The 21,239-nt window shown below is 46.0% G+C and overlaps 1 long non-coding RNA gene across 1 annotated transcript; it reads right to left on the bottom strand.

Moving 5' to 3' along the window:
• Positions 1-962: 962 nt before the first annotated feature.
• LOC122202571 lies at positions 963-8,802 on the bottom strand. The gene is made up of 4 exons (XR_006194738.1): positions 8,662-8,802; positions 2,426-2,633; positions 1,655-1,724; positions 963-1,011 (listed from the first exon to the last, which is right to left on the bottom strand). It is a non-coding gene; the product is annotated as an uncharacterized LOC122202571 (long non-coding RNA).
• Between the last annotated feature and the right edge of the window lie 12,437 nt (positions 8,803-21,239).

The raw sequence follows: 21,239 nt of genomic DNA, 5'->3' as shown, positions 1-21,239 counted from the left end.
GGAGGGGGCTGGTAGGCACTGTGATTGGGGGACAGGCTTTTTGGCGTTAGAAAGACGTGGGTTCCAAGCATGGCTCTTGCCACTTGCCAGATACATGGACTTGGATAAATTGTTTAAAATTTCGGACTCTGTGTCCTCATCTGTAAAGTGGGTTGTTCTGAATATTAAAAAGAAGGCAGGTAAAGTACGTAACGTAATTCTGGGCACGCTGTAAGGGCTCAAGTAAGTGCCACCGACTATGACTGTTAAGAGCCTCATCTTTTAATCTATAACAACATCCCTTGTCTGTACCAGTAACACGACACTACATTTCCTGTGCACAGGCCTTATCTCCCTGCCAAATGGATGGGAATGTTGTCTTATACACCTTTTTTTAAAATGTTTATTTATTTTTAGGCAAAGAGAGACAGCACATGTGTGAGCAGGAGAGGGGCAGGGAGAGAGGGAGAGAGAGAATCCCAAGCAGCCTCCTGTCACACAGAGCCCAACATGGGGCTGGGTGTCACAAACTGGGAGATGGTGACCCGAGCTGACATCAAGAGTTGGACGCTTAACCGACTGAGCCACCCGGGTGCCCTTCTACACCCTTATAATCCACACAGCATCATGCCCATGGTAGATGCTCAATAACTAGCAATGGAGGATGGCCCATAACATCTCACTCTGACCTCCACTGACCTTGAGCACAATGCCACACTGCCTTTTACGGCTGCGGGACCTAGATCATAAACTCTATCCTCCACCCCTTTCTCCACAGTCACCCTCCTTAGACTGAGGGCTCCTTCTAATCTCTGTGTTCGCCTCTTCAGCTGCATGACCTCTGCTGTCACTCTACGTCAGACACTCTTTAGACTTCATTATCCCTTAGACCTGGTACACCCCAGGATCTTGAGTTTCCTTTGACCTTGTTGATTTCACCTTCCCTACCTTCTACCTTGTGGGGCCCAAGTGTGCACACCTCTTCCCAGCTCTGTTTTCCGTGCCTTCACGTTGATAGCTTGAAACCAGTTGCTGTGGGAATATTCATACCACATAATAAGCAGATGCTACAAATCACGATTTCCCCTCACCCCAGGAGAGCCAGTGGTTAACCGGTGCACAGTATAACATTGCATGTGCTTACATGTATCTACACTATAACCTCTAAGCCCTTCTCACCATTGTCCATCACCCCCCATTGCTTACCTTCCTACCTCGTACTCCAGAGTCATCTCTTCTGATCCCCGTAACACTGCCCTTCCATGCCGAGTCCTCTGATGGTCTGCTCATTCCCTTTCTAGACTCTACTTGTGGGCAGCTCAAATGTTCTCCTCTGATCCCATTCATTCCTCTGGTTACCCACCTCTCATTAACTCCTAATGTGCTCCCCTCGGCTGACATTCTTAACCTTCAGGTCCTGATGCCTGTACAATAGGCAGTGTTTTAAATATGGTAGACACTGTATTTATTGTCCTGACATGTACATTATCCCCTTAAGAGAGGAGAGAAACACAGAGAAAGACCGAGAGAGGTCACCCGCAGGTCCTTTAATGGCTGGCCCATTGGTCCCTTTAGAATTTTTTAACCCAGGCTTAGCACTAATGTAACCCTTCAGGCAGGGACTTTCATGTGGCATTTCATGCTTTTTTCACTCACTTCAGAATGGAGTCCTTACTTTTGCATCATCGCACATCCCGAACGTGTGTCAGCCTTGAAGTGTTTACCAAAACAGATATAGCTCTTCCCTGAAAGAGGAAAATCATCAATATTGCCTTTTTTAAAGATTACAAATCTGCAGGGAGGCCCTTACCCCCAGAATAGTGTTGCTCAAGCTTGTTGATACTGAGCCCACAACTGATGCTCAGTGTTCCTCCAGAACATTCACTGAACCTGGGCCTGGGCCAGAGGTGGGGGTGGGGAGAAGAAAGGTTATGGAGAGGTAGGAGGAAGAAAGATAGGGCATGAGAAAGAATTATTACGAAGGGCATCGTGCCCTGCTCTCTGGGACTGCTCCACACATGGCTAAGTGAGAGAGCAAACTGAGCTGGGTCCATTTGGCCGGCACAGTCCTTTTGAGGGATTTTATACAAAAATCGAGATTGCCGGCTTTTCCTGAGAAATCTTCAGTGTTGCCTCTGCCAGTCCTGCGTTTCTGCACGGGGACACAATTGGCTGGGAATGAGTAGCAGCTGCCCCTTTAAAACAAGCATGTGCTCGCCAGCTGGAAACTGCCCACAGCCCCCACCTGCCCACCCACCCTCCCCCACCAACCCCAAATTGTTTTACATCCAGCCAAAATCACTCATTTCTGTGGTCAGCTGGGCCTCTGCAGGCACTTGAGTTTGTTATTTCTAGCCCAAAGAAAGCCCTGGAGCTTCCCTATGTTTTAAAAATTTCCCAAAGTTATGTTTTATAGGCTATGGTAGAATCTTAGTATTTTACTCACCTCTGAACCTCCATGGTGCCTTATCCAAAGTAGATGCTCAGTTAACTAGAATGACGTACTCACGGAGTTAAATAGATTGAACATCTAGATAGCCTTGCTGGAACTCAGGCTGCTGGGGCATAAGCTACACAATGTCACTGGTAACAGTTTAGGCTTTGGTCTCCAGGCAGTGAAGTCCCCTCCGGATGTTTGTAGAGGATGCATAGGCCTATTGAAGAACAGAAGTTAGAACCAGCTAGGGAAGCTCCTTTTATTGGACAAATTTATTATTGGATCAAGGTTTCAGTGCTTAATAAAAGGACCAGAGCACTAAACAGCCATTTAATCCTTAGCTTGCCACGTGGGCCTCTGTTTCCTCTCTAGAGAAGCAGGACTTGGTGGTAGAGTGAACAGGCTACATGATTCCATCCCGGCTTCTTCCGGAAGAGGCGGCCGCAAACTAGAGTTAATCCCAGCACCTTCACAGCCAATGTCTTTATCATTAGACTTGTTATGGACTTTAAAATAATTTTTTTAAATCTCTAAATTCCAATGAAAATAATCAACTTTGCATCCCTGATGGGGAAGAAGCGACAGACTGTGAACCCAATGTTTTCTCACTCTCCTGACCTGTTCTTGATAACACCTGGCTTGGGTTGCCCTGAGCTTGATGACTACTCATCTTCCTGAGCCCTTCCCCACAGCCCAGACATGGTGGAAGCAAAAAAAAAAAAAACCCAAAATACAAAAACAAAAAAACAACTCCCGCAAGAAATTAACGAAGACCTCTGTTACCCTGCCCTGAAGCATCTGCCTGTCCTCAAAGTCACGCACTAGCTCTCCTTCTAATCAGAGCGGAACAAAATGGGTGCCTTTCCTTTTTGGAAGAAAATTAAAAACCAAGAAACTGTTTCTCTCCCTTTTGATGGAACCTGACACCATGGTGCCTATGAACCGTCTCCTGTACTGAAATGAAGGAAAAAGAAAACACCAAGGTGCTAATTGAATTCAAACCCCCTCCTCTCCCCGAAGCCACAAAAACAGAACAAAGCAGTTTCAGTTTGGAGCACCTAAATAACCCAAAGGGACCCCTTCTCAAATGAAGCTCCTTTTTATACATCTGACAGTGCTACCCATCAAACTTGATGCTCTGTGTTTCTACAGAGGAATTTCTCCAAAAAGGAAGCAAGAATATTATTTTCACAAATAATTTAGCATAGTACCACGGATATAAAATCTGTGAGGGCTTAATTACAATTGCCAGAAACACATCAAGTCAAAATAGGTGAACACAGACGACGTTCTTAGATGAAGACAGGTGTGACACATTTCAAAGCTCTTGAATCACAAAGAAAACCTGTGCATGAGTTTAAATTCATTAAATAGTTGTAATAGAAAATGATAACTCTTAAATAAATCTTCACTTGCAGCTACTACTTGTCAAGTACCTATTCCATACCAGATGCTATTCTTGACATTTTTTGGAAGTTTATTCCTCGCTGCAAGCCGTCAGCATTCTACCGTATACACGGAGAAACCCACTGAGGCAAAGTCATTAAAGGTCATTCGGCAAGCGGCAGCACTGGGAGTTGGATCAGGTCTAACCAATCCTAAAACTTATGCTTTAAATGATAGAAAGCATTTATAATGATGAATTTGGGCAAAGGAGCACAGCTTTGACCACATCCCACAAATTTCAAAGTTTTCTGTTCTTGTTACTTTCTAAATTGTCTGTTAAAGGTTTTGTTTCTCCCTTTTTGGACATACGTTTTAAAGTCTTCACTTTTTCTTCAATGTATGGCTAAAAGTTGTTACACTGTGAGATCATTAGCTTATTTTGTTTACCATATCTGTCTTGATGATTTCCTCCTACTTGTGAATACTGCCTGTCAAAAATCTACCCTCCTTAGACATTCTGTCATTTTTGTTTCATTTGGGACCAGAGAATTAATGGATGGGACTAGCTAATTAAGAGATGGTGAAAGGGTGTGAGGTTTAAACAGACTAAGCAATAAAGAGAACAGGTGTTTGTGAGAGTACAGAGTGTGCAAAATAAAATAAGCGATTTTAGAGGAAGTAGCAAGGCAAAGTCTTAAGAGTTTCCAGGCTTTCTGGTAGCCCTTAACAGCTGTTTATAAAAATACCAATGCATCCTATTTATTTATTCATTCATGTGCCTAATTGTGCAAAACAATATCATACTTCTCCAATATAACACCTAACAAGTCCCATATCAAACTCTTGAAAGAACAATTGATTAAAGTCAATGATCTTTATTTCCATGACCATTGATAAGAACGCTATTGCTGAATTGTACTTTCTCTATATATTCTCTTTATATTTGTATGTTCACTTCTCTCTCTGCTTACCCAGTGAGCAACTTAAGGAAAGCTACTGTGTTTACCTATCTTCATGTCTCCTGAGCCTACCACAAGGCCTGACACAGAGTTGACACAGTAACTTCTCATTGAATGAATATGGGCATTGCCCGGAAATCCCTAGGGACCACTGGACTGGATCCCAGGAACTAGTTTTGGCTCAGGTCCAGCACAAGTTTTCCAAGCCCTCTGAATACCAAGTATAAAGCTTCGATGTTCCCCAGCCTGGAGATGGGTCAATTTCCCTAGCCCTGGCCAACCCACTTCCAGCTTCTTCCTCTTCCCCACAATGTCCTCGCAAACCCCAGGTACAAAGAGTATGAATTATGATACCAACTATTCCGCTACCCTGAAGACATCCTAGTTGAAGGGATGCTTGGACACGGAGTAGGGTACAAAGTGAGACACATGAAGGGAAAACTGGAGAGGTAGATGGGGCAGTCAATTAAAAAAAGCAAATTCCCTTTGATTTGCTAATGAGCTTGGAGGTCACTGGCAAAACTTTGCCATATAATTTAGGAGATGAGAAAATGGAGACGGAGAGCACACAGATTTACTAAAAAACTTTGGTACAAAGAACACGTGTAAAAAAGGATACTAACTAGTGGCAAAACCTGGGTCAAGGAAGATTTTGGTGTTTTGGCTTTTGTTTTTAATGTTTACTTACTTTTGAGGGGGGAAGGGGGACAGGTAGAGAGACAGGGACAAGCATCCGAAGTGGGCTCTGTGCTGACAACAGAGAGCCTGACATAGGGCTTGAACACAGGGGACCCTGAGATCACGACCTGAGCCGAAGTCTGATGCTTAACCAACTGAGCCACCCAGGGGCCCTTGGCTTTTGTTTTAAATGCTTGGTAACGCAGTAGACAAAATCTGGAGCAAAGCGTAGAGCCCCTCACCCTCAGAACCCACACTGAAGGGAGACCATAACAATTTAAAAAGTGATCTGAAGTCAGCCATGACATAACCTTCAAAGATTACAAGAAACCAGGAGGAGAAGCAAGGGCCTTGGAGAATGTGACTGTACAGCTAAATGTCATTTTGACAGCTTCTTTCTTGGAGGTACTCTTAAGATTATTTGAGTTGTCATTTTCTCTAGGAAGACTTCACTTTAATTATACAAATATTGAATATTTTTCAAGACAAAAATGGTAAAGAATTTGCTTTGAAGTCTTTAGCCTTCAAACACTATTACGTGAAACCCTCATTGGAAAAACAGTGAGGAATATGGAAATAAGTGCAATCCAGCCTCATAAATGAGGAACTGTGAATGTTAATGGTGCAGTTTTACCACGAACCTTTTAAAGGGCCAACAACGGAGAGGCTTTGTTATTTCAAATATCACAGATCTGAGGGCTCCCTAAGGGAGGTAGTGATAAATATTGGTAAAATGCCTATAAAGACAGCAGGGCGAAAATAAGCCAGAAGTTTGAGTTGGCCATTTATAAAAGCTGCATAACCTTTCGTTTAATTGCCTCTTCGCAGCAAACCCGAAATAAAATCTGAATGCAGAATGTGCTGGTTACCCCGGGTTTTAAAGTGTGATTGCTTTGTTCTCAGCCTGGGGACAAATTAAACCGTGGTCTGCGAGGGGCAGTGTGCCTGTGTGCAGGGCTGGGGGTACAGGGTGGAGGGGAGTCTGGAGAGGGGCAGCTGAATGGGGAGCAGTCTGGAATCGTGGCAAAAGCAAGATACGCGTAGAAAACCAAGCTCTTCCAGTTTGCAGCTGAGGATCCTGCTGAGTTACCAGACCTTCCTGAGCCTCACTTTCCACATCTGTAAAATGGCTGCATTAATATCTGACTTTGAGATCTATAGCTATTAGGAATAAAAGACACAACTCATGAATTCAACAAGTATTTATTGAATACCATGGGTCAGGCTCCGGTCTAGGCTCTGGGACACAGCAGTAAACCAACCAGGGTGACATTTTAGTGCAGGAAGAGAGACAGCATAGAAAATAAAAGTCGGGTAAGTGGCATGTGAGGTGAGGAAGGGGTAAAGGAGGGTTGAATTGATCAGACATGCCTCAACAGTATCTCCCGTCCCACAGGCTCTCGTTACAGCGTGACTTTTGACCCTTATCCAATTTAGAGATGGGTTCTTTGTTTCCTTCCCATGAAACTAGAGAGCTTTGCGATTTCCACCAATAGAACGTGCAGCCGCGACGCTGTGTCAATTCCAAGGCTAGATCTTAGGAGACCTAGCTCCCGTCTCACTTGCTGGAATGCTCACCTGTGAGACCTCAGCCACCATATAAACAGCCCACTGCCCTGAGGCCACCAGGCTGAGAGGTAGTTCAAATGAGCCCACATGGAGAGTTCATAGGGAGGCACCCGAGACCATGAAGAAAGACACGATCAGCCCCAGCTGCTTGAACCCTGCATTGTTCCAGGTCTAGCCACCAGCTGACTACGACCAGACGAGAGAGAGATCCAGAAGCCAGAAGCCCTTGCAGAATTCCTGAACCTCAGAGACCATGAGAAATAAAATGTTGGTTGAGGTTTTCACCCACTAAGTTTTGGGGGAGATTTGTCACACAGCAACAAGGTCAGCGGAGCCATGGAGAAGCAGAACAGGACAATTTTACACAAGGGAGAGAGAAGACTTCACTGAGACATTGAATCGGTGAATTAGGGGAGTGAGGGAGTGAACTAAGATATCTGGGGTGCCCATGTGCCTGGTGTCTTCAAGGAACAGCAAGCGACCTGATGGTCACCGGAGCAAGGAAGGGGAGGAGCCAGGACCAGCAGTCGAGGTCAAAGACCAGATGGTCTAGGGTCTTGCAGGCCATTGTGAAGGCCAGTTTTTACTGTAAGTTCAGAAGCTCTTGGATGGTTTTGAGGAGAGCAATGACAGGATATGATTTATGTCTTAATAGAAACGCCCTAGATGCTCTGCTAAAATTAGAACCTTGATTATTACTTTCATTACAACATCTCTATAAAAAGCAAAGGTCGGCTCAGTAAGGTGAAGTAATTTATCCTAAGTCACTAAGCTACGAGTGGCAGAGATGGGATGCAAACCCACATGGTCTTTTCCAAGAGACCTCTTCCTAAGGGAATGAGTTGTACAAAACAACACCCTACCGCAACTTCAGGGATGGAAGGTGCTGTTTCCCCGGTGCTTCTTATGCTTGTGCCTCTTTTAGTGGAGGATGTAAAGCGTGGTAGTTACGAACTTGGGACCCTGGAGCCACATGGAGTTCAAGTTCTGCCTTTACCACTTGTCAGCTATGTGGCATTGGGTGTGTCACAACTTTCCGTGCCTCAATTTCCCCATCTATAAAATGAGGACGACGCACCGTAATGTTAACTAACTGGAGTTTCACTAAACACTGAAAAAAGAAAAAATTAAAGGAGGACCCACCTGAAGAGATCGGGCAAGGGTTAGCAGACCAGCATGCCAGGCGCTTCGCCCAGTGTCTGGCATAAAAAGTGCTTAACCGTGTCTCACTGGCCATAAGCACAGGCATCCAGAGGCTCCCCAAGTTCTGCCTCCCTTGACTTTACCTTAGAAAATCACCATCCTGCCCTCAAATCCCTGTCTCCCGCCAACCCCCCCCCCCCCCATTCTCATTCCTTATTGGCTCAACAACACCTTCCCTCACATTATGTTTGGTAGAACTTCCAATCTCATGCTCTATGTCTGTGGGGAAGTAGGTTCTACTCACATAAATGGGTCTGAAACAAAGCTTAGGGTGGAAAGCCTCCACCACAGGGTGAAAATGCCCGAGGTGAGCTAGCGAGATAGCGGAAGGGGATCACGAGTAACTTGAGATACCACCGGCAGGAAATTACTTTCCATCTGACGCCAATATCACAAACTCCACTCGCCCCCCGGACCCTTTGCTTCTTACACACACAAGCTGATGATTACTATCTGATGGTTTTCCCCACGTTCACGTGTGTAAGATCTCGTTTTCTTCCCGTTCACCACGTGGGTAATATCTTTTGAGCCCGATAAATACGGAGACGAAAGGCCTGCTCGGGGCTCTTGTCTCCTCCCGGCCGTTAGGCTCTCTCGTGTCAAGTCCTGTATCTGCTCGCTCAGTGGACAAGAGAGAGCTCCAGACTCCTAGTCTGTGACGTATATCCTGAGGAGTTCCACTTTTTCAGAACGCTGTGGTTTTTGGCTCCTCTCTGTTACTGCTCTCTCAAAGTCCCTGTAGGGGAAGAAGACTTTAGGGGAACTTGCTTTTCTCTACCCCCTCCAAGCTCTGCTTCCACTTCTGTTCTGGGGGTAACAACCGCTCTTGGGTGTCCTACCCATCCCCCACTCTCCTCTGCTTCTGGAACCTTTTCTCCTCTTCCTGGGTGATTCTAGACCCAGGCTCCTGGCCTCTGCCCCTGGTGGTACTCTGGAGGATTTCCAAGATCCTTGCTAATCGTCTTCCCCACGCTCTGGCTCCTAGCGGGCCGAACTCTCTATTTTTCACCACTTTTATCTTGGCCTCCTGCCAGTCGCTTCACCCCCACGATGATCGTATTGCTCTCGTTGCTTCTCCGAGCTGCTTCATCTCTGTGACTGTGCTAGTCTGTTCCAGCTGTTGTAACAACACATCCGCTGGACGGCTTCTATGCAAAAGAAACTTCTTTCTCCCCGTCCTGGAGGCCAAAAACTCTAAGATCGAGGTACCTGTAAATCTCATGCCAGATGAGAGGCCCCTTCCTGGTTCATGGAAGATGGCCTTCCTTGTGTGGCAGGAGGGGTGTTCCCTTAGTGTTCTGTAAGGTGCTAATCTACTCATGAAGGCTCTTCCCTCCTGTCCTAACCACCTCTCCAGTGTCCCACCCCCAAATACCGCCACTCTGGGGATTAGATTTCAGCATCCGAATTTGGGAGGGGCGTAGTCTATAGCAACCATCCCTGGGGTGGAGGGAGGAACACTGGCATTGTTGCCTACGGACTTGAGCAGCTCACTTGCCCTTTCTGAGCCTTCCCTGAAGCCAGGAGCCAGGACATTTTTTGGGGAGCTTAAGTCCTAGCTCAACGTCTGACCTTGAGCAAACCATCTAAGCTTTCTGAGCTTTATTTTTCTTTAAATTGCAGTGGTTGGAGGAGAAGGGTCTCCGATGGTTCCTACAACCATGAAAACTTTATGTTCTCTAGGATTGAAATTCTGTCTTTGATTCCTGCTCCTCCTTCCTGGTCTCCTACTTCCTCACCTCGACTGGAGCAGTTTTGATTTCTTGTTTTTTGTTTTTGTTTTTTCTTCTCATCATGGCTCAGTTTTCACCTTTGGTCTTTCGACGTCCTCCCTATTCCCTGGGCTGAACCCTTGTTAGCCCACTTAAAATTACCCTTTCCCCAGCTGCTTTTGTTCTTGTTAGGGCCTTAATGGCTAAAACCCTCAGCCGTTTCTCCTCCAACACCGCTCTGAATGCTCCTTTACAATCTAGCTCAGGGGTACCTCGCTGGAAGCCGCTCTGGATCCCCTTCTCCCACTACCTTCTTTCCATCTCTGTCCCTTCCTCTGTTTTATCTCCATCCTTGCTCTCATGCCAGGAGATAGTCTATAATAACTTTGAAACCCAGGATGCTGTAGTGAGTTCTGAGTCCCAGCTCCTTGGTGAATGGCTGTTCCTTGAATGAAGAGATCCCAGCACAAGAGAGATATGACAAGAGTACATGTGCCGTTAGGACCGGTGCTGCTAGGATTGCATTCTAAAGAAAGACCAAACTTAGAATCTCAGTCCCCTCATTTTTTCTTTAAGCTTATTTTGAGAGAGGGAAGGGCAGAAAGAGTGAGACAGAACGCCAAGCAGGCTTTGTGCTGTCAGTGTGGAGCCACATGCGGGGCTTGAGCTCCCAAACTACAAGATCATGACCCGAGCCAAAATCAAGAGTCAGATGCTCAACTGACTGAGTACCCAGGCACCCCATCTCAATCCTCACCTTGTAAAAGGCCCATTAATGGGACCTCTCCTTTAGAACACCTAACCAGGGGATCATGCTCTGTATTTCTAGTGTTGAATTCACCCTCGCTCCTAGATGAGCCCCTTTTGTGACTCTTATTTTTCAGGAAGTGTTATCTTCTGAAGGCTCATACCTGGGAACCAGCTTTGCCTTCTGTCACTCACTGTCTTTGTCTCATGTTGTGTCCTCCCTCCTGGACTTCCCTACTGGATTTCTACTCGGTCCCTGATTCTCCTCTCACACCTGGATACACCTTACAGATTAATCTTCCGAAAGTTCAATCCTGATTGTGTCAATTTTCTTAAGTCTTTGCTGCCTGATAAATGATACTTAAACTCCTCTGACTCTCATTTAAGCCTTGCATGATCTCATTCTAATCTCCCTTTCTTAGATCGATGGTCCATCAGTGGAAGGAAAAAAAATACTATCTTCAAAGTTGTGGGTCTTCAGCTGACTCTTAAAAGATGGCTAGAATTCAGCTTGGTCTGGTGGTCAGAGCTACGACATAAATGTGAAGATTTTTTTCTAAAGAAAAATATTTTTGAGAGCGAGAGAGCAAACAAGGGGCAGAGAGGGAGACCCACAATCCAAAGCAGGTTCTAGGCTCCGCGCTGTGAGCACAGAGCCCAAAGTGGGGCTCGAGCCCACGAGCTGTAAGACCATGACCTGACCTGAAGTCGGACGCCTAACCCACTGAGCCACCCAGGTGCCCCTAGATGTGAAGATTCTTAATCACGTTTCTGTCATTTAGCATTTGAGTAAACTGGACAGCCACTTCACGTCTCTAAATCTTAATTTTCTTAATTAAAAACCAGAGTTCTGACAATTTTCCTAGATTCTTTTGGAACCGAAAAGCAGAGAAAAGCTCCCATGTGATATGGGAGCACAAAGTCCTTGCCTTCATGTAGCTAATTTATTTGGTCAAAATCTAGTATGATCTACTTTGTTCACTTTTTTTGTCTTCTAAGAGATTCTGTACAGGAAGTAACAATCTCCTTGGAGAAGATCTTTTTGTCTTGTTAATGAGTTTCCTGGGTGGTTCTATAGCTTACAAAACTGCAGGCAAGTAGGGGCCTGTTATCTTAGGCTAAGGTCTTGTAACAAGAGGCAAAATACCAGGTTATAAGAGTTGCCTCCAGCTATGCAGGACTTTGGGAAGGGGAGGTGTACTTATTTGTGAACAAGTAAAGGATCTGCTATGGGGGTACACGGTGTCCCTCCCAAAGAGGTGTTCAAGTGCTAACTCCCAGAACCTCGGAATGAGAGTTTACTTGGAAATCAGGTCATTGCAGATGTAATTAGTTAAGAGGTGGCCATCCTGGAGTATGGTGGGCCTTCAATCAAATATGTCTGGTGTCCTTATAAGACACAAGGGGGAGGGGCGCCTGGGTGGCTCAGTCGGTTAAGCGTCCGGCTTCGGCTCAGGTCATGATCTCGCGGTCCCTGAGTTCGAGACCCGCGTCGGGCTCTGTGCTGACAGCTCAGAGCCTGGAGCCTGTTTCGGATTCTGTGTCTCCCTCTCTCTGACCCTCCCCTGTTCATGCTCTGTCTCTCCCTGTCTCAAAAATAAATAAAACGTTAAAAAAAAAAATTAAAAAAAGACACAAGGGGAGACCATCATGAGATGGAGGCAGAGGTTGAAGTATTACAATCCAAGGGGTTCTAAGGATTTCCAGCAACCCCCAGAAGCTAGGATGAGGCAAGGATGGATTCGTCTCTACAGACTTCAGAGAGCATAGCCCTGCCAACACCTGGTTTTGGACTTCCAGCCCCCAGAATGGTGGGAGAATAAATGTCCGTGTTTGAAGCCACCCGGTTCTTGGTATTTTGTTATAGCAAACCTGGGAAATTAATACAGGGACGGACCTTCTAAAAGTAAAAGAACTTCACCTCTGCTCCCCAAGATTTTCTGTAGTTAATAAAAGTAAAAATATCCCTGAAATAAAATACAGTGAAGAAGTGTGTCAAGAACTGTGGTCCACCATCCCACTGGCCTGGAGGAGGGCTCTGGTGCCACATGTGGTCTAGGCTGGAAACTCCTACAGTTCCAGCCATTTCTGCATAGTGTGGGTACTTTGGGGGGGGGGGGAGTGCTGACCGTGGGTATGGGAACTAAAAAGGACAGTTTCCCAGGAGTAACAATCAACTAGTGTTCTCTAGAACTCTACCAGATACTGATGGCTAGAATTCATTCTAATTGTTCGATGCCCATGCTTTACCAATACTTAAATATCTGGATATCCTACTTGCTGTAAACTAGTAAGTTAAACATGGGACACAAATGCAGTCTGAGCAAGAAACTGGCTTGGCCAGGGTACCCCTATAGAGTGCACGAAGGTCCACAGATTGACCCAGAAGGAGTTTGTGGAAGTGACCTCCTGCAGATGACCACAGTTCCAATCTTTCTCTCCCTGATATTTGGAAATACAATTGACACCATACAGACCAAGTAATCAATCTCCTGGGTTGGGAAAAGGCAGTTCTGAAGAAGATCCTGCACTTCCTACTGATGAGGGAAAATGGAATTTAAGCAATTAATTAGACTAAAATCCTTTTATTTTCTATCTGTTCTGCAAGTTGAAAAAGTAGGTCATAATGGCAAACACAGAATACAGTGAACAACAAAACTATCTACTCGCTTGGCTCTGAAGGATGAAGTGTTCCAGGAATAACAGAAGAGAAGGTCTATTATTGGAAGGTTTAAAAGCGATTTTTTTTTTTCTGAGACCTGTAGTCCAGTTTGTTGAACCAAATCTCTGAATGGACTTCAAACAAAATCTCTCTTCGACAGAAGTGAAGCTATTACTCAAAATCAACCAAGAGCAAAAGAGCTGCATTACAGCAATGGAAATTGGTCAGCTGTTTCCATGCAGAACTGAATTCAGAAAAATACTCATTTTCTCAGCAATAGCTTGTCATTAGCTATAAGTTCTGCTTGGAAAAAGTCAAGTGATGCTACCACTGCCACACGACATGGATATAAAATGCAGTAACCACTCCTCTGCAAGCGAAAGAGACAAGCCAGCAAAAAGGGATTGAAAGAGTCATTTGCATCCCCCGAGTACTCAAGATTGGCAGGACGGCGCTTAGCTCTTCGTGCCACCTGCTTCAGCTGGGTTGCTGGTGGCATCTGCTGAGAGTATTAGCATTGTGGATTTTCTGTGTTAAAGTGGGAGCTGTGTGTGTACATAATGATATACACTCAGTGAGTGCCGAAAGAACACTAACTGTTGATGTTATGGAGTGTACAAAAGGGGCTTGAAAGCAGCTATTACAATTCTAAGGAGGGTAGGGAACAAAGATGACTGTCCCATGCACAAAAAGAAGATTATAACTTTGGGGAGAGTGACAAAACACGAAGGGTTACAAGCTGGGAATCAGAATCCTATAACGAGCAGCTCACAGTTTATGCTGTATTTCTGTGCCATGTATCCTGTGGACGTCGTTGACGATCTGTGTTTCAGTGTTTCCTTCTATCTCCAGGGATACTGGAAGGGTTAACAAGTTCATGTCTCCTTGGAAATTCGTCAAAACTAAGGTGCAAAGAAAGTGAACTAAACACGAAGCGAAGGATTATTACTTACCCTTTTTACCTTCTTGGGAGTACTGAATAAGTAAGAAAGCATGCTTTTCCTACATATTTGCCCTTTTCATCATTCTTCTTTTCTCCTTGTCCCTTTTACATAGATACTCCCAAAAAACTGTATATTTTTTTTCTCCTTTTCGATAGGAACTCCTAGATCCTTTTAGGGCAAGACTGTAGGAAAACAGATTTGTTCGTCTATTCAACAAATGCCTACCCATTGCTCTCTATACATAAGGTACTATGTTAGCTACTGTGGCAGATAGAAAGTTCTTCAGAACATCCTCAATGAATTAAACAAAAAACTTCAAAAAAAAAAAAAAAATACATTGGGATGCCTGGGTGGCTCAGTTGGTTAAGCGTTCGACTTTGGCTCAGGTCATGATCTCGCAGTTCGTGAGTTCCAGCCTCGTGTCGGGCTGTGTGCTGACAGCTCAGAGCCTGGAGCCTGCTTTGGATTCTGTCTCCCTCTGTCTCTACCCCTTACCCACTCACACTGTGTCTCTCTGTCTCTCAAAAATAAACACTAAAATTTTAGAACATCCTCTTTGTCTTCAAGAGGCAAAACCCCTTCGGGGCGTATAAGGCATGAATACAAATAACGAAATCAAGCAAGTATTGTACTAAGAGCCCAGAAGATTCATGCAACCAAGTTCATAGACTTTCAGAAAAAGGAAAGCTCTTGAAATTTGAGCTAGCTTTTAAAAGTTGACTATAGAAATCGACATAAAAAGATGAGTCCATAGGAAGATTCTACCTTTTGCAGAAAAACATAATGGCATGAGCAAAGACTTGGAGGGGATGGAGTACTTGATTTCTGGTGGTGACAGCCAGTAGTCTAGTCTGGTTAAAAAGTGGGTTGCCTGTAGTTGGCAAGTAGCCTATTAGGCGGGAAAGACATTTAAGGTTTGCTAGAAGAGGGCATTAGGTGTAAGGCCAAGCCCGAAACAGTACTTTTAAAACCTATTTTCTACTGGGGTGTGTGGGTGGCTCAGTTGGGTAAGGGCCGACTTCGGCCCAGGTCACGATCTCACGGTTCACGCGTTTGAGCCCCACGCCTGCTGTGTGCCGACAGCTCAGAGCCTCTAGCCTGCTTCAGATTCTGTGCCTCCCCCCACTCTCTCTGCCCCTCAGCCACTCACGTGCTCACTCTCAAAAAAAAATAACCTATATTTTACAAAATTATTATGAAATGATAGCCAAGCTACTCTGGCTGACGGGTTTCCTTTCACTACACTCTCACAAGTTGGTGCCTTTTAAGGAGCTTCATGGAACCCATAGGGCTCTACAGAGTGCCCTGTATTTTCTAGCAGGCCAAGGGCAGCTATTAAATGTTTGCAAGCACGGAGATGACACAATTAGAATAGAACGTTCTGAATAGATACCTGGCACACTTTTGAATTAATTGGAAGGGTCACACAAGACAACAAAAGAAAAATGTGCTGGCAGAATGGCCTATAGTAAGCACTCAATAAACACTTGCTGAATGAATGAGTGATAATAGCAGAGAAAGACCTATAGAGAGAGAGTGTTTGTCAGGGAATAATTGATAGCATTTGCTGATTGTTTAGCGAGACCAGGGAGAAGTCAGAGGTGAGGCAGATTCTGGGAGACAATGACATTTAGGGGATGGGAGGAAAGAGGGAAACTAAAGATGATGCAGTGGCTGAAGAGGAAAGGATCATTTTTATAGCCTAGAAACCAAGTGAGAGGCTTTAAAGGAGGAAATGACCAACACAGTCAAATGCTCCAAGAGCAAAAGATGAACCCGGGAAAGGTCACTGTACTCGGTGACCCTGAGAGAAGTTTTAAATAGTCTGATTATCCTGGATTAAGGAATAAAAGGATGGGGAAGAAGTGGAAATAATGACCGAGGCCAGGCCTTCGAGAATTCCAGCAATGAATGGAATAAGGGAATCCGACAGTAACTAGACGGTAAGAAGCTATGTTCTTTGCTTTTGAAAGCCTGGGAGAATCCTGAGCATGTTTATAGGCAAAGAGGAAAGAGTTGATGGAGGGGAAACTGATGATGAAGAACATCATAGTCATGTTAAATTTTCTGAGTGATTGAAGCCGTACTTTTCAAAGTTGGAGATATAGTTAGCGAAAAGAGTGGCTGAAATGTGAACATAAGTCTTATAATTGGACAATTATTGCATATGAGGCTGCAGCTTAAGAAATCCCATGAAATATGCTTTACCTGGAAAAACGCTCCTGTGCACCCAATTAGTCATCTGGCAGGAGAGTAAGCAGCAGATCTTTCGGTTGGCACAGAAAACAGAGATGTTTACTACCTTGAAACACTGTTATGAGCCATCATAACATTAGGCTGTTCGTACAGGCGCTTGACAATATTGAGCTGTAACGCTTCAAGGAAACCATGCTAACGTCCTCAGACTCTGCATAGAGCAGATTAAAACTCAGTCCTAGCCAAGAAGAGCCTAACAGACCTGAAAATCAAACGTAATATGGAGTCTTGTGGCTTCCTGGAGCAGAAAAAGGTTAGGTTAAAAACTAAGAAAATCCAAGTAAAAGATATGCTTTAATTAACAATCATGTGTCGGAATTGGTTCATTAATTGTAACAAATGTACCACACTAATAAGCTAATAATGGTGGACCTTGGGTGTGGGGTATATGGGAACTCTCTGTACCGTTTTCTCAATTTTTCTGTAACTGTAAAACTGTTCTTAAAAAAAAAAAAAAAATCTTAAAAAAAAAAAAAAAAAACAGAAATTCAGTCCTAACTGCAGAGCCTAGAAACCACACCTTAACTCTTTTTATTCTGTAAGACATTAGAGCATAAATGCACAAGCCTCCTGGAGAATGAAGTTTTATTACACGTAAATACAGGTGACCAAAGTATGTTCGTCCTTTCTCTGCCTTGAGGCTTTCTTATTAAAGTGAGATCTGATCACGCTTTCTGGCTTGGCTATTGCAAAGCAGAGTCGGATTTGTGGCCCACCTTTGCCAACACTGATGGCACGTGTATGCACTTATTAGGGCAGCGACTGAGAACGTGGACTCTGGTTCAATGCTTCGGTTCAAATCCCACCTCCACCATATTTTCGCTAGGAAATCAGGCCGGTTGGCTCAGCCTTTCTGGGTCTGTTCCTCATCTGTAAAAATGGCATGATCATAGAGTCAGGAGGGGTGGGAGGAAGGGGGGCGGGGGGTACAAATTGAAATTTTTTTTAAAGAATCAAACTGTGTTACAGACCTAGGATACAATTTCATTGAAGGGAGTAAGGGAAATTGGCCCATGTAACTTAGTCTTAGAGAATCTACTCACATCTAAGGACTACAGGAGCTCACAGAAGCACTGGACTGTAGTTAATAAAGTTGTTTCCCATGAGCGTACACGTTATCATTCTGATACCACTTACCTGTGTACTGGGATTGAGCAAAAAAGCAAATAGATGATGGGTAGTGGTAAAAAAAAAAAAAAAAAAAAAAAAAAAAAAACAACAAAAAACAAAAAACAAAATAGAAACAAGTACAACGTGAGTCCTTTCTTCATCCTATGCCCAAAACAGAAGAGGAAACAAGATCTGGTTGTTCCGACATCACATTCTGCTATAATTTTTGTTTTCATATTTGATCTTCTCTCCCTGTGTGTAGTATTCTCTGCTTAATCTCCTCAAAAACAAAAACTGCCTGCCTCCGAGGTTGCTATGAGGGGTAAAAGAGGTAATATATGTAAAGTGCTTAGGACAGGTACTTGGTAAGAGCTCAGCAAATGTTAACCATTAACTTGTGATATTTTGTGGATTAGTCTTATGCTTTGCTTTATGCGTTTCCCAGCCCTCATTTTGCCTGTGCCCCAATGTCCTCATTTATTTACTCTTCATTCCCTTTATTCTATCCTTTTGTATGTTTCACTAGGCCTCTTTGAGTCTTTAACCATGTTAATCTTCCCTCAGTTAATTGATCATCGATTGTGGAACTATTGATACTTTGCTTATTAGTGATTTTCCCCAGTATTTTTATTGAGGTAAAATAGACATGACCTAAAGTGTGCTTAATCTCTTTCAACTGTCCAGCTCAGTGGTCATGAGTCCATTCACACTGTTGTGCAATCAATGCCGTTTCTAGAAGGCATTCAGCCGTAAAGCTGCGACTCATACCTGATAAATAACACCCTATTCTCCTCTCCCCTCGGCCCCTGGCGACCACCATTCTACTCTCTGTCTCTGATTTTGATGATTCTAAGTTCCTCAAGTAAGTAGAATCCCACAGTATTTGTCTTTTGTGACTGGCTGATTTCACTGGCTCATGTCATCAAGTTTCAGTCACGTCAAATGTCAGAATGGTCTTATTTTTGAAGGCTGAGTAGTATTCCATTGAAAGTATAACCACATTTCCTTCATCTCTTCATCTGTCAGTGGGCCCTTGGATTGCATTCACGTTTTAGCTACTGTGAATAATGGCGCTACAATTGTGGGCGTGCAGATGCGTATAATAGTTCTATTTTCAGTTTTGGGGGGAAATACTGTACTGTTTTCCATAGCAGCTCTACCATTTTACATTCCCATCAATAGTGAAGAAGAGCTCGGATTCCTTTTTTCTTCACTTTTTTAATTTAATTTTTCAAATATAAATTTTTGCCAAACTGGCTAACATACAGTGTGCTCTTGGTTTTGGGGGTAAATTCCTGTGATTCATTGCTTCCATACAACACCCAGTGCTCATCCCAACAAGTGTCCTCCTCCACGCCCATCACCCATTTTCCCCCTCTTCCCCCCTCTTCCCCCTCTTCCCCCTCTTCCCCCTCTTCCCCCTCTTCCCCCTCTTCCCCCTCTTCCCCCTCTTCCCCCTCTTCCCCCCTCTCTCTTCCCCCTCTCTCTTCCCCCCTCTCTCTTCCCCCCTCTCTCTTCCCCCTCTCTCTTCCCCCTCTCTCTTCCCCCTCTCTCTTCCCCCTCTCTCTTCCCCCTCTCTCTTTCCCCCTCTCTCTTCCCCCTCTCTCTTCCCCCTCTCTCTTCCCCCTCTCTCTTCCCCCTCTCTCTTCCCCCTCTCTCTTCCCCCTCTCTCTTCCCCCTCTCTCTTCCCCCTCTCTCTTCCCCCTCTCTCTTCCCCCTCTCTCTTCCCCCTCTCTCTTCCCCCTCTCTCTTCCCCCTCTCTCTTCCCCCTCTCTCTTCTTCCCCCTCTCTCTTCCCCCTCTCTCTTCCCCCTCTCTCTTCCCCCTCTCTCTTCCCCCTCTCTCTTCCCCCTCTCTCTTCCCCCTCTCTCTTCCCCCTCTCTCTTCCCCCTCTCTCTTCCCCCTCTCTCTTCCCCCTCTCTCTTCCCCCTCTCTCTTCCCCCTCTCTCTTCCCCCTCTCTCTTCCCCCTCTCTCTTCCCCCTCTCTCTTCCCCCTCTCTCTTCCCCCTCTCTCTTCCCCCTCTCTCTTCCCCCTCTCTCTTCCCCCTCTCTCTTCCCCCTCTCTCTTCCCCCTCTCTCTTCCCCCCTCTCTCTTCCCCCTCTCTCTTCCCCCTCTCTCTTCCCCCTCTCTCTTCCCCCTCTCTCTTCCCCCTCTCTCTTCCCCCTCTCTCTTCCCCCTCTCTCTTCCCCCTCTCTCTTCCCCCTCTCTCTTCCCCCTCTCTCTTCCCCCTCTCTCTTCCCCCTCTCTCTTCCCCCTCTCTCTTCCCCCTCTCTCTTCCCCCTCTCTCTTCCCCCTCTCTCTTCCCCCTCTCTCTTCCCCCTCTCTCTTCCCCCTCTCTCTTCCCCCTCTCTCTTCCCCCTCTCTCTTCCCCCTCTCTCTTCCCCCTCTCTCTTCCCCCTCTCTCTTCCCCCTCTCTCTTCCCCCTCTCTCTCTTCCCCCTCTCTCTTCCCCCTCTCTCTTCCCCCTCTCTCTTCCCCCTCTCTCTTCCCCCTCTCTCTTCCCCCTCTCTCTTCCCCCTCTCTCTTCCCCCTCTCTCTTCCCCCTCTCTCTTCCCCCTCTCTCTTCCCCCTCTCTCTTCCCCCTCTCTCTTCCCCCTCTCTCTTCCCCCTCTCTCTTCCCCCTCTCTCTTCCCCCTCTCTCTTCCCCCTCTCTCTTCCCCCTCTCTCTTCCCCCTCTCTCTTCCCCCTCTCTCTTCCCCCTCTCTCTTCCCCCTCTCTCTTCCCCCTCTCTCTTCCCCCTCTCTCTCTTCCCCCTCTCTCTTCCCCCTCTCTCTTCCCCCTCTCTCTTCCCCCTCTCTCTTCCCCTCTCTCTTCCCCCTCTCTCTTCCCCCTCTCTCTTCCCCCTCTCTCTTCCCCCTCTCTCTTCCCCCTCTCTCTTCCCCCTCTCTCTTCCCCCTCTCTCTTCCCCCTCTCTCTTCCCCCTCTCTCTTCCCCCTCTCTCTTCCCCCTCTCTCTTCCCCCTCTCTCTTCCCCCTCTCTCTTCCCCCTCTCTCTTCCCCCTCTCTCTTCCCCCTCTCTCTTCCCCCTCTCTCTTCCCCCTCTCTCTTCCCCCTCTCTCTTCCCCCTCTCTCTCTCCTTCCCCCCTCTCTCTCTTCCCCCTCTCTCTTCCCCCTCTCTCTTCCCCCTCTCTCTTCCCCCTCTCTCTTCCCCCTCTCTCTTCCCCCTCTCTCTTCCCCCTCTCTCTTCCCCCTCTCTCTTCCCCCTCTCTCTTCCCCCTCTCTCTTCCCCCTCTCTCTTCCCCCTCTCTCTTCCCCCTCTCTCTTCCCCCTCTCTCTTCCCCCTCTCTCTTCCCCTCTCTCTTCCCCCTCTCTCTTCCCCCTCTCTCTTCCCCCTCTCTCTTCCCCCTCTCTCTTCCCCCTCTCTCTTCCCCCTCTCTCTTCCCCCTCTCTCTTCCCCCTCTCTCTTCCCCCTCTCTCTTCCCCCTCTCTCTTCCCCCTCTCTCTTCCCCCTCTCTCTTCCCCCTCTCTCTTCCCCCTCTCTCTTCCCCCTCTCTCTTCCCCCTCTCTCTTCCCCCTCTCTCTTCCCCCTCTCTCTTCCCCCTCTCTCTTCCCCTCTCTCTTCCCCTCTCTCTTCCCCTCTCTCTTCCCCTCTTCCCCTG

Source organism: Panthera leo, chromosome D2 (genome assembly GCF_018350215.1).
Source record: "Panthera leo isolate Ple1 chromosome D2, P.leo_Ple1_pat1.1, whole genome shotgun sequence".
NCBI classification, from domain to species: Eukaryota; Metazoa; Chordata; class Mammalia; order Carnivora; family Felidae; genus Panthera; species Panthera leo.
This window is presented reverse-complemented; position numbering and strand designations above follow the sequence as displayed.